The following is a 13,852-nucleotide window of genomic DNA, read 5'->3' as shown; positions in this document are numbered from 1 at the left end:
CCAGCTATCTGATTTCATTTGTGTGTTTATACCTTGCTGAAAATCATTCCTAGATATGTTAAAGTGCCAGCTTTAATATTCAGGCAAATGCCCCCAAGTATCCCAGCCTCTGTGCCCTGGAAGAGAAAATAGAATGTAATTACAAAAATGAACTTCTATAGGTGCCATGTCATCATCAGGCATATCTGTCCTGTCTGAATTCAAGACACATCAGGCTTCAGTGCTGTAACACGACAGCGGTTACACAGTTCCAGGTGTGTAGCCATATCAGGCATATTTCTCTGGTTCCATTATACTAAAAGCTACTGGTGCATTCGTGACAAGGGGACTCCTCAATTTGGCCCTTCACCTTGAGCCATCCCATTGAACCCCATTATTATGTACCTTAATGAAACCAGGAGACAGAGATGGGTGTAAAATGGCCACAGCATTTTTTCACATTTTATCAAATAAATAGGACCTTGCCAGCTTAACCTGAGGCAATATTATAAAGCCAGAATTTAACAAGAGATCGCTACTATGCTCTGCCACCAACATGAGAGAAGTTCATCAGCCCTGCTGCTGGACCTGCATCCAGTGTCGGACTGGCCCACCGGGATACCAGGAAAACTCCCGGTGGGCCCAGGTGTCAGAGGGCCCTCTTGCTTCTAACCATTTGGCCTATTTCATGGTCATTCCCTATTTCTTTTTAGGAAAAAGAGGCTTAATAATAGAACAATAGAGTATATTTAGTAGATATAAAAGACTTGGATAATAAAGAAGTTAAGTGAGGAGAGGAGGAATAATAGTTTGAAAAGTGGGCCCACGGTCTAAGATTTTCTGGTGGGCCCCTGGCATGCTAGTCTGATACTCCCTGCATCTGCAGAGTGTCGATGATAGGAAATCCAAGCAGGCTGCCCCCTAGCACAAGTAGTAGTAGCGTCTGTATCAATCAACCCACCGTGCAGTACTCTGGCAAAGTCCTACTGCTGCTGTGACAAATAAAACTTCATATCATTTGTCCACTGTTTTGATCCAGCCCGAAGCCAGTGCCAAATATGCTTCAAGAATGAAATTCCCTTCCTGACCCCAATGGCGATCGGAAACATTCCCTGGATCAAGCATTTAATATCATTTATTAAACATAAAATAAGACTATCCAGACTCTCACAATTATACTGTATAAAGATACAGAAACCACCAAATGCAGGAATGCACTGGATCCAGGATTCGGTTCGGGATTCGGCCAGGATTCTGGTTTTTTTCAGCAGGATTCGGATTCGGCCGAATCCTTGTGCCTGGCCGAACCAAATCCGTATCCTAATTTGCATATGTGAATTAAGGGAGGGTAGGAAATAGGGTTGCCACCCGGCCGGTATTATACTGGCCTAGGCCTGCCCCCAATTCGTTCAAAACCATTTTTCCAGTGTTCTGGACACCGCGCGATATTGCTCCGTCCTCTTTTGCGTCATAAACCGCCCCCTTTTGTGCCCGCCCCCACCGGACGGTAATCTTTTTCTGTAAAGGTGGCAACCCTAGTAGGAAATCACGTGACTTTTTGTCACAAAAGAAGAATTTTTTCCACGTTTTCCTTTCCTGCCCCTAATTTGCATATGCAAATTAGAATTTGGATTTGGTTCAGTATTCGGGTGAATCTTTCACCAAGGATTCGGGGATTCTGCCGAATCCCAAATAGTGGATTTGGTGCATCCCTACCACAAAGTAACAGCACATTCAGGAAAATTTCTATATTCCCTTATTAATAGATATTATGAAAACATTTGTCTCCACCAATTTGTACTGTAGGTCTATCAGACAGGATTCACACCTCAGTTGCCTTCAACAAGCCCTTATTCACCCCTGTTAAAACAGAAAGCATTTGCTGGTGAATCACACCTGGCTACAGTTATTGAGCAGTGGCCCAAATAATTTGATAAAACAGAAAGAACTTTAGTGACGAAAAAAATCCTATGTACGGAAGGATAACTGGACAGAAAGCATATAAAAATAATTGAAATGGATTGTTAAAAATGGCCTAATAACAACTTGCTTTAGATATTAAACAACAGAAATAACTGAGAAGAAATGATAAGAGGAGACATAATTATTAGCTAAATGCGTGATTATTTCACAGTGACTGCACCATGTAGGAGAAAATGAGCTAAATTCCTACTAATAGAACAGAACTCTAAAAAAAATGCTTTTATTACATATTATATTTTAAACTTAATTCCTTAACCCCCAATTTCACTGGCAGTAATATAAAAATGCAAGCAGTTGAAGGATCTGCCAAAAACCAAGGATTATTGTGACATCTCAGCCTAGCAAATTCTGCTTCCAAGGGATGTGAACATAAATATGTCCCTTTTACCATTAATGTCATTCTATCACTCATCAGGGTGTTTCTTGCAAATCCCATTCAGACATTTAGAAAAGGATGCTTTATTCTCAGGACAACTTGGTTAATCACACTGGCATGTGAAGATAAAAATGACCATTTTCAATGACATTTGTTTCTACACAATTATTCAATGACATTTAGACCGTAAGTCTCATTTTATCTTTCATAAAAGGCAATGTTATGCATAAAATGAACAACTTCTTTTGCCAACTTTCATTATCTATGAAATAAAATGTTATTCTATATAATGGCTTGGAAAAAGAATTCAGAACCCTTGACCAATTCTCTCATTTTAGTAAACAAGCTTTGGAATATTTCTAGATTTAGAATTAGTTCTTGAATGTGACATTGCTTTATGTTAGAAAAAAAACCTAATATACAGTATATGCTTTTTGCATAAGCGTTCTTTCCTCACATTTTAATATTTTGTAGGATGACAAGGGTGACAAGCTGATGCTTGTGCATGTCTATTTAGTTCAAAAAACGCTGGCGACTTTTCCTTTTTTTAAGCGAAAGTCTTAAAGGGATACTGTCATGGGGAAAAAATTTTTTTTCAAAATGAATCAGTTAATAGTGATGCTCCAACAGAATTCTGCCCTGAAATCCATTTCTCAAAAGAGCAAACACATTTTTTTATATTTAATTTTGAAATCTGACATGGGGCTAGACATATTGTCAATTTCCCAGCTGCCCCAAGTCATGTGACTTGTGCTCTGATAAACTTCAATCACTCTTTACTGCCATACTGCAAGTTACAGTTTTATCACCCCCTCCCTTTTCCCCCCAGCAGCCAAACAAAAGAACAATGGGAATGTAACCAGATAGCAGCTCCCTAACACAAGATAACAGCTCCCTGGTAGATCTAAGAACAACACTCAATAGTAAAAACCCATGTCCCACTGAGACACATTCAGTTACACTGAGAAGGAAAAACAGCAGCCTGCCAGAAAGCATTTCTCTCCTAAAGTGCAGGCACAAGTCACATGACTGGGGTCAGCTGGAAAATTGACAAAATGTCTAGCCCCATGTCAGATTTCAAAATTGAATATATAAAAATATGTTTGCTCTTTTGAGAAATGGATTTCAGTGCAGAATTCTGCTGTAGTAGCACTATTAACTGATGCGTTTTGAAAAAAACGTTACATTTTTGGGTTAAGCGGTTTTCTCCACACATTTTATAACATATGAGACATTAATTTTACAGTGGACTCATGTGTAGGGCATTATATTAACTCTCTTGTCTTTATTAAGGTTTCCTGGACATGTGTAATTTAAATCGGTAACTTAAACCATTTGCAGCAACTATGCAAATTTACCTAAGTGCAAGATCACTAGCGAAGTTTCTCTAGGCAAATGAACGCTATGAAATGCTCGCACAGCCGAAGTAACGCTAACGAAAAGTCGCCAGCGTTTGATGCCCTGGATGAAACTTCACATTCTAGTGAATTCCAAAGTTTGTATTCGTAGCACAATTGTGCCTGGCAAAGTGGTGCAATGTGTGTAAAGCTGAATCTGCCCCTTAAAAGGGCAATATTTACTAATAGCTATATTTAAGGCTGGTAAGATTCTTTAATAGGGTGTGGGCTCTATTATTCCGCACCTTTGGTGGTAGAAACTATTTTTTGATGATAAGTGCCCTTTAAGATTTCAGAGATTTGACAGTGCCACTGTAGGACATTCATCTTTTTGTTCTTGAGCGACTCCATTTTACTTTGTGTTTGAATTCTTTGTAGAACTGAAAGATTTTTTTATCATGTATTTTAATATATATTTACTAAATAAAACTTACAGTAACTCCAAACCTCATCCTCTTGAAAAACTTAAAACGTTTGGAAGGCTGCATAGTGCATAGAATCTTATTGTGTTCTAGTTTAGTAATCCCCAACTGTTTTAAAAGTGAGCCACGTTCAATTGTGAAAAAAAAAGTTGGAGAGCAACACAAGCATGCAAAAAGTTCCTGGTGGTGCCAGTTATGGCTTTGATTGACTGTTGCTGGCTATTATGTGGACTGGCAGCCTACAGGAGTCTCTGTTTGGCAGTATCACTAGTTTTTATGCAACTAAAACTTGTCCCCAAAGCAGGAATTCAAAAATAAGAACCTGCTTTGAGGCCAATGGGAGCAACATCCAAGTTGTTAGTGAGCAAAATGTTGCTAACGTGCCACTGGTTGGGAATAACTGTTCTAGTTGGACAAGGGCTTGTTTACGATTGCAAATGCAAAACGTGCAAACGGACGCTAAGTTTAGCACATATTAATGCCATTCAAAAAAAATACTTGCACCCATACATACTTCTTGAGTTTGCTACAAATTATGGGAATGTTGCAGCACCATTAAATCATAGGCCTATAATTAAGGGGCAGATTTACTAAGGGTCGAATATCGAGGGTTAATTAACCCTCGATATTCGACTAGGAACTAAAATCGCTCGACTTCGAATATCGAAGTCGAACGATTTAGCGCTAATCCTACGATCGAACGATCGAAGGATTATTAGTTCGATCGAACGATTAAATCCTTCGAATCGAACGATTCGAAGGATTTTAATACAACGATCGAAGGAATATCCTTCGATCAAAAAAACGCTGGCAAGCCTATGGGGACCTTCCCCATAGGCTAACATTGACTTCGGTAGCTTTTAGCTGCCGAAGTAGGGGGTCGAAGTTTTTCTTAAAGAGACAGTACTTCGATTATCGAATGGTCGAATAGTCGAACGATTTTTAGTTCGAATCGTTCGATTCGAAGTCGAAGTAGTAGTCGAAGGTCGAAGTAGCCCATTCGATGGTCGAAGTAGCCAAAAAAACACTTCGAAATTCGAAGTTTTTTTAATTCGAATCCTTCACTCGAGCTTTGTAAATGTGCCCCTAAGTGTCCTAGTGACACGAAACTTGCTTGAAGTGAAGCCATTCTTACAAAAATGTTTTAGAAACTGCATCCATCACACAATTGTGATATATGCAACTTAGCATGTGCTTGCAGTGTTGCTTGTATTCTGGCATACATGTTGTGAAAAAGCATTGTGAAGTATGCCTGAAAAGTACACTTGGCACTGTTGGCTGTGTTTATAAATGACCCTTTTAATCTTGCATTTTGAATCAATTCATTGACTTTATTTTATGTAAATTAAGGTCACATGGGAAGCTCACTATGGCAGTGTAAGGATTAATAACCTGAAATGGATATGAGAGAGATATTTTTCCTCCCTGGATATAGGTTGACTAATACTTATCAGGTTATTTATCAAGATCCAAAAAGTTTTTACAATATACGGTAAACTACTATTCCCCATTTTTATCTATAAATTTTCTATAAAATTTCTTGTCTGCGAAATAACTCAATAAAAATCGGGAAAAAATCAAAACATCACTTTTTCGGATTTGACGCCCCAATACCGCAACTTTTATGGATTTGATGCCTAAATACAACGACTTTTTTCGGAAACACAGCACAGATCAGGATATCTTCGGGAAATCTGCCATTGACTTCTACATGAACTCTGCAGGTTTGAGTTGGAGTACTTTTTTATTCTGACTTTTAACACCATCAGGGTTTAATAAATCACAAAGAATTCACAGGAGTAGACGCATTCAGTTTTTTTCAATGGGGCTGTACTCATACAGGCGCATGTAGGCACTGAACGCAGGTTGAGACGCAACATGCTGCATTTTCCTGCGTTCGGCACCTACATGCGTCTGTGTGAGTACAGCCCCATTGAAAAAAACTGAATGCATCTACTCCTGCGCTCCCCTGTGGCTGAACGCATAAAAACGTAACGCAGGGGAGCGCAGCTTCAAACTCTCGTCTGTAAGAGCCGTTACCAGAAGTTACTTTTTGCCACCCCTTGTAATATTATGCCACATTGTGAACTCGCTGATGCCCAAGGCTCTCACTTCGCCTCATGGCTGGAGCGGCCCTATACTTTTGGAAGCACAATTGCAGCAGAGGAACTCCCTTCATGGCTACAAAGTATACTGTTTTATGGGTTAAAAAAACAAACCATGTTGACATATATCCAAAATTGAACACTGCACTTGTGATTGTAAATAACCCTTTCTGTGCTGCCAGGCACATGCGTTTATCTATTTTTCAGTATGTGTTAACCGTTTTAAAGAAGTTGTGCTTCTGTATCAGCCCAAGGCAACCACAGTCCTTTAGCAGGGAAGATCTGTGTCTCCAAAGATGCCCCAGTAGCTTCCCATCTTCTTTTCTGCTGATTCACTGCACATGCTCTGTGCTGCCGCTGTCACTTACTGAGATTAGGAACCAACTCACAATATACAGTACACATAGAATAGAAATGTCACAATATAAGGCTGATTTTAATTAATACAGATAATTACTACATGGCAGCACATAAACTAGTGCAATTTTTAATAATCAGCCCTGTAGCATCAGCTTATATTACAGGCCAACCTCATTTTCTGTTTGATAAACGAGCCCTAAGCTTAGCTTCTCAACAGCTGCTCAGAGCCCACTGAGCATGTGAGTGTCACAGACACTTTCCAAGATGGTGACCCCCTGTGACAAGTTTTTAATCATGGATCATTGCTGCTATTGAGAAGCTGAAACTTTAGGCTGGTGCAATAAGGTTATTATATAAAATATGGCATTTTTAGATATATTAATTTTTAGAGTTTAGTTCTCCTTTAAGCAGTCAAGCACCATTCAGTTCTATAATGTGTTAGAGCTCAATGTCTCTAACAACCCACAGAATCATTAATCTCTGAAAATGATGAAGCATGGACTCATTGCAAGTCAGTGTGGGAACAATTATTCAGATAAGTGTTTTTTGCTGACCTATAAGCAGAAAGCTGATAAGTAATGGCCATAAAAAAGCAGACATATTTGCCTTGGGAAGAATTCAAATGTTTTAAAATTAGTTAACAGTGTAAGACTAGTTATTTTGAATCTCATAGCTGGTAGGTGTATGTCAGGGTAAGCTTAGTGTGGCTTTGGGGCCCACCTATTGCCAGAAAGCAATGCATTATCAATTATGTTTACTAAGCAGAGGCAATACAGGCAGATGTTGCTGAGCGCTTTGTGGTAAGCTAGTCAAATGAAAGATATCCGCTTCTGTGCTCTCCTGTTAATAATGGATATTTAAGTAGCAGCTCAATCCTCTCAGGAGTGGTGATGGATAGTGTAGTCAAAAGCTCCTCATCTAAGGCAAATCCTTATGTAGCCAAATTTTGTTAGGAGCTTTATAGGTCAGTCTGTTTAAGATCATTTCATCTTTCTAATGGCTCTAGAAATTACTGGGTTCTATTTCTGTTTGTAAAGTAAGTTTATCCTGCAGTAGGTAGCAGCACTTCATGCTCCAGAAGAGAACAGAAAGACTTGCATCCTGAGTGCCAATTGTGGAATAGGGTGAAAAAGTGCATTTTGGATCACAAAGACGTGTCTCTGTAGGCAGGGTGCATATATATATTTTTTGCATTGAGCACCTCTGCCCCAAGGGGATAAATGAGCAGTGTATACATTATAGGGATTATTTACAGACAGCGTGCTAAGTGTAAAATGCACAATCTACCATATTATTTGTATTCATCCTGACTTGCGTTGAGTGTCAACACACAGCATTTTCATGAGAGTTTGGTGTGTACCATTTCCCTGTTTGAGCAGGGTTTGTTTCTGTACATATGAAAGTGTTGGAACACAAATAACCTTTATGTCATCAAGGATATTGGTGTAGTGATCTGGAATAAAATGCAATAAATTATTCTTACAATTTGCCGTATGATAACCCGGCTGGAACAGACATGAGATTGAAAAGGAAAGGCAACCCCGATTAGCTCTGTGTAGAGGCTCTAATGAGCTTGTTTTATTCTCTGGTTTTCTTGGAGATTAGGAATCAGCCATCCGTGTCTCTGGCATTGAATAGCCTCAGGGAGCCTTTATTTTATGACATTTTGCTATGCCTTTGTGCTTCACTTCATGATACTAAGCAGCAGTCAAGCATTTCAAACAACATAGATTATTTAAGTAACAAGGCAACATAAAGATATAGATTAACAAATCAGATTGATTTTCCACCCATTGTTTCCCAGCTGTTTTTTTTTCACTTGTTAAGCACATTATTTTTATGTGCTCTTGCAAATTGCTCATGTTGTTAGATTACATTACTTATGAATGATATATTAATATGTATAATTTAATGGTGTATCATTCTGGCAAATTCACGACTGAAGTAAAACTGGCGTCACAACAAAAAACAATATTGTTTACTAGATCAGTAATTTAAGACTAAATTGGTGTCTCCAGACTCTCCGTGTGCTCAGGACTCTCATTTGCAGTGATCACCAAACAATTCAGTAGGCTATTAGTCACTTATAACTAGACCCTCTTCCTCAGGTGGGTCACTGTGATGCTGTTGGAGGAAGGAATGGGTGTAGTTTAACTGAGATGCTGTGATGAACAAGTAAAGGGTGCCAGTGGTTCTTAACCATGAACTAGATGTTTATTTAACATGAATGAGGCAATTGATATGAAGCAGGCAGACAGAAAATGTACTCACACAACAATCAAGTAGGCAATCTAGGCATAACCCAATGTATTAGATCCCTTAGAGCGGGGCTTCTCAGGGATAACACTAGCTTGAGTTTCTTTCCAGACTGTTCTATCTACACTAGGCAGGTGTCAGCTTGGAGTACTAACTGCTCTACTTCTCCTTGGTGAATGGCAAGACTGTTCTTACTAGCTGGGGAGCATTATGACTGGTCACTGCCTAAATCTCTTTCTCAGGAACCCTGCTTCACAACTTCAAAAAGGCACTAGTTTTGTTCCCTTAGATCTGAATTTTCTTCCTTGGACCATACGGCCTTATCCCAGGGTACCCATCACTGGTAACAGTTAAAGCTATGTGTTCCCTCCTATTAATTCCCTCCTATGGGCATGGGTCTCACAAGTGTCCATATCTGTGCACATGCTTTCAAAATACAAAGCTGGTTTGGCAGAATCTGTCTCATACCACTGTTATGTTCCATCACCATCACAGGACATGTTTGGTTGAAGCCAGGTTTGGAGTAGCTTCAGCTGCTAATGCTTCTGCTGGCAAGCTTGGACAGAAGAGCATCTGAAGTAGCACAACATGAAATCTGCCAACCCCTGGTGAGCAACTCTGCAACAAGTACACAGACACTTGTGAGAATAAAGGGTGGTATAAGTAATGAGCAGGGAGGGATTATTTAAGGGACTCTGGGACATTGGGAAGACTTTCATTCTCCTTTTAGCTCTAAAAACTCTGTGTTGATCACAGGTAATCAGCTCAATCTCTCTGGAGCTTAGAATGGGGATGCTATAGACCAGTGGTCCCCAACCAGTAGCTCGTGAGCAACATGTTGCTCTTCAACCCCTTGGATGTTGCTCCCAGTGGCCTCAAAGCAGGAGCTTATTTATGAATTCCAGGCTTGGAGGCAAGTTTTGGTTGCATAAAACCCAGGTGTACTGCCAAATAGAACCTCAATGTAGGTTGACAATCCACATAGGGGCTACCAAATGGCCAACCACAGCCCTTATTTGGCACTCCAAGAACATTTTTCATGCATGTGTTGCTCCCCAACTCCTTTTACTTCTGAATGTTGCTCACGGTTAAAAAGGTTGGGGATCCCTGCTATAGACAGTCACTACTGGTTGAGGGCTATTGGGCCTCTGGGTACTTGAAATGTGTAATGTGTTTTCTGAATCCGAGTCCAGGCCTGCTTGAGATCCAAGTCCTGCAGTGACACACATCTTACCTAAAAAAAATAATCATTTCAAAACAATAGAGCACACTGGCTACATTTTTGTGGAATATACTGTTTATAAGAAACCTTATATTACTAATGTAATGTAACCTGAACTTCGGCCTTGTCGCTGTCCATTCTGTCGTGTGAAACATTTGGAAAAGCTATTCAAAGAAGAAGGAAAGCTACAGAGGCCGTTTATTGTCAATAAATTAGTCACAATAGTACAAGCTAGAACCCTATATTTATTCCGCAGAATGCTTTACCATATCTGAGTAAACAGCTGTAGAAGTTCTTTCTGATTGTTTAGGATAGCAGCTGCCATATTAGCGTGGGGTGACATCACTTCCTGCTTGAGTCTCTCCCTGATTTCTCATAGTCTCTCTTAGCTCTGGGCTCAGATTACAGCAGGGGGGAAGGGAGGGGCAGAGGGAGAGAGGAGCAAACTGAGCATGCTCAAGCCCTAGCCCTGGAGGTTTAAGCTGAAAACAGGAAGTCTGATACAGAAGCCGATGTATCACAATAGAAGGAAAGAAATTAGGTGTTTCTTTTGACAGAGGACTCAGAGCAGCATTACTTTGAGTGTTTACTGGTGTATTTATATAGACCTTTATGATAAGGCTTACTTACTTTTAGCCTTTCCTTCTCCTTTAAGTGTATGGAAATGTAAGAAATGTTAAGTCGTGTAAATCTGTGTTGTTTTGCTTCTGCAAACCCTGCCTCTTCATCAACTTGTTCACCTTGCCTCTATCAGCTTCAAATACTCCTGACATGCATTGTCCTGGCAGAGTGCTCTATATACATTTATATTAACTAAAAGCATCTCACTTTATTTTGCACTGATTTTAGTACTGTGCCACTTTTGGTAACTGCTACAGAAAACAATATAATTCTTTCTGCTTATAGAAGTTCGCTGTAAACTCCCAGGATAATGCTGAGTGGGAAGATCTTAGCCAGCAATTTTTAAATTAACTCTGTCTATTGTAATAGTCCCAGGGTTAAAGTAAACTGAAAATGATTGACTTCAGTTACATCATTAAGTTCAAGCAAGCTACTGAAAATGATTGACTTCAGTTACATCATTAAGTTCAAGCATGCTAAACGGCAGAAAAATAAATAAAATAAAAGGCAAAGTCTATTGTTAGTCAGGTCAATACTCCCCAGTGACTCCTTGGAAAACTGATGGGAAATCCCAGAGCTAATAACTGCCAATAACTGCATACAGCGGCTAATTTAAAGTTGTATGGACGTCTTTATTATAAATGTTGGTGCAAATGCTTGAAGTTACAGGTTTATAGTACACATGTCCAGGGGACCTTAATAAAGAAAAGAGAGTTAACATAATGCCCTACACATGAGCCCACTGTAAAATGAATGCTCCATATGTTATAAAATGTCTGGAGAAAACCGGTTACCCAAAAAAAGTCCAAGTTAGGACTTTTGCAGCCAATCCCGCTTGAGAAAAAAAGGAAGATTCGCCAGCGTTTTTGGAACTTAAATGCATTTTCGACACACAAGATATGATGTAAGAGACAAAAGATTTAGGAAGATGCAGCTTCTTTTTAGCACTTCGCCTGGTCTGAAGTGGCAAAGTCAACTCTGGCGAAAGAGGTAACGTTCAGTAAAATCTGCACTTTAGTGAATTTGCAGAGTAGTGCCCGTTCGTCGGAGCGGAAATACGCCTGGCGATATGGTCCAAAACTGCGCTATCGATGGCCTGGTTCACTAGCGAATTGGCACTTGCACCTGTTAGTGAATTGGCGATGTCCCTGCAGATGGCAACGCTAGTGATTTGACGCTAGCGTTAGCCACTTTGCTCTTTTGTAAATCTGCCCCTTAGCTTAATAAATGCAGTGGCAATTTCATGTCATCATATTTGTTGTAGGGAATTAATTGGTGTTAGTTTGGGAAGGCAAGCTTTCATTAAAATCTGCCCATCCAAGGCTATTGTGATACTAAATATCTAGTTAGTAAAGATATATATGGGTATATACTGTATAGTTTATGTGAGTGTAAGGAAAGGTAAATGTGTATGTATGGATGCTGGGTTTCATTTGGGGCGACTTTTGGTTTCAGTTTGGTCTTTTTTTCAACCCAATCTGACTATGTAACTATGTAACTATGTGTCTTGACCACAGTGAGTCGAGCTGTGACAGCACTACCCATGCACTTATTATACTAGGAGAGGAAACCTATACTAGGGGGGTTATTTATTAAAGTCCGGATTTATCTCAACATGTTCTGCCAAAAACGCTGATTACATCCGCATGGGTTTTTTCCACTTATTTATTATTAGATTTTCCTGAAAATGTGAGAAAAAAAATCTTAGAAAATTTTTTTTCTACCCGAAAATTCAGATTTTGTATGCTTTTTTCCCGAAAACTCATAAATCTGCGAGGTATTGCACAAAACCCAGCGCACATCAAAAAATCATTGGGACTTCTCCCATTGACTTATATGCAACCTCGACAGGTCTGAGATGCCGGATTTTCTGATTCAGACTTTTCCATCCTCATTATATTCCATCCTTAATATATTCCGAAAAATTTGCATCTTTTTAAAAGTCAGATTTCATACTAAAAAATCACAAATTTTTCGTGATTTTTGCATTTGGAGTTTAGTAAGTAACCCCCTAGGTTTAATATAAATATGATCTAGCATGACAAGATGCAGAAGCATGAGTTTTACAGTTTCTATGTGGGTATTTACAGAACATTTCCCCATTTGCACATTATAGTGTACATAACTGGAAAATTACCCTTTCATGAGCAATATTGTGGTATTTTTGCTGATTATAATTAACTAATTGAACTGTGCACATCAAAATGAATGGTGGCAGCGGTTACAACACATATTCAGAAGTAATTAGGGCTAATCTGTGATAAAGTGTTCAACCTTCAAGAAAGATTGTAGGCAGCCGGATGAGCATCCAGCTTTATTCATGTTATTAATATTTGAAATATCTAAAATTCCCTAATAAACAAAATAAAAAATAAATATGTTTCAGTCAATTTGCAATCCGTTCTTTAAAAACACCTCCATAAAAATCAACTCTTGGACACTTCCCTTAGATTCTCTATGGTAGATAATGCCCCTACATACTAATTTTTCATTCAGAATAAAATGAATTACTATGCATTCGACATTTAAAAGAGGTCCGTGTTGTGAAATTGAGTGTGCTATATGTAAAAGTAATTAATGACCGAAATCAAATAATGTTCGGTATTTTAGAAGATAAGGTGATCTCACCTTTAAGTCCAGGGCCTATTCGTTTAGAAGATCCCATCAATCACACCACCATTTCTTTGAATCCATGGATCTTTTATTGCAAATATCCAAACTCTGGTTTGCCAGAACTTCCTAGCCTAATAATGCAATATAGTTGCTGTGATCACACTTACACCTCGATCTTAAATCATGGGAATGAGGAGACATTTAGGGGCAGATTTACTAAGGTGCATTTTCGAAGTACAAAAAGTTCGATTTTCGAAGTAATTTTTTGGATACTTCGACCATCGAATAGGATACTACGACTTCGAATTTACTTCGACTTCGATTCGAAGTAAAAATCGTTCGAATATTCGACCATTCGATAGTCGAAGTACTGTCTCTTTAAAAAAACTTCGACTTCAATACTTCGCCAACTCAAACCTGCCGAAGTGCTATGTTAGCCTAAGGGGACCTGCCAGAGAGTATTTTCCTAAGTTTTTGGGTATCGAAGGAAAATCGTACGATAAAATCGTTCGAATCGA

Source organism: Xenopus laevis, chromosome 8S (assembly GCF_017654675.1).
Source record: "Xenopus laevis strain J_2021 chromosome 8S, Xenopus_laevis_v10.1, whole genome shotgun sequence".
NCBI classification, from domain to species: domain Eukaryota; kingdom Metazoa; phylum Chordata; class Amphibia; order Anura; family Pipidae; genus Xenopus; species Xenopus laevis.
The sequence above is the reverse complement of the archived record's forward strand: the minus strand, read 5'-3'. Positions refer to the sequence as shown.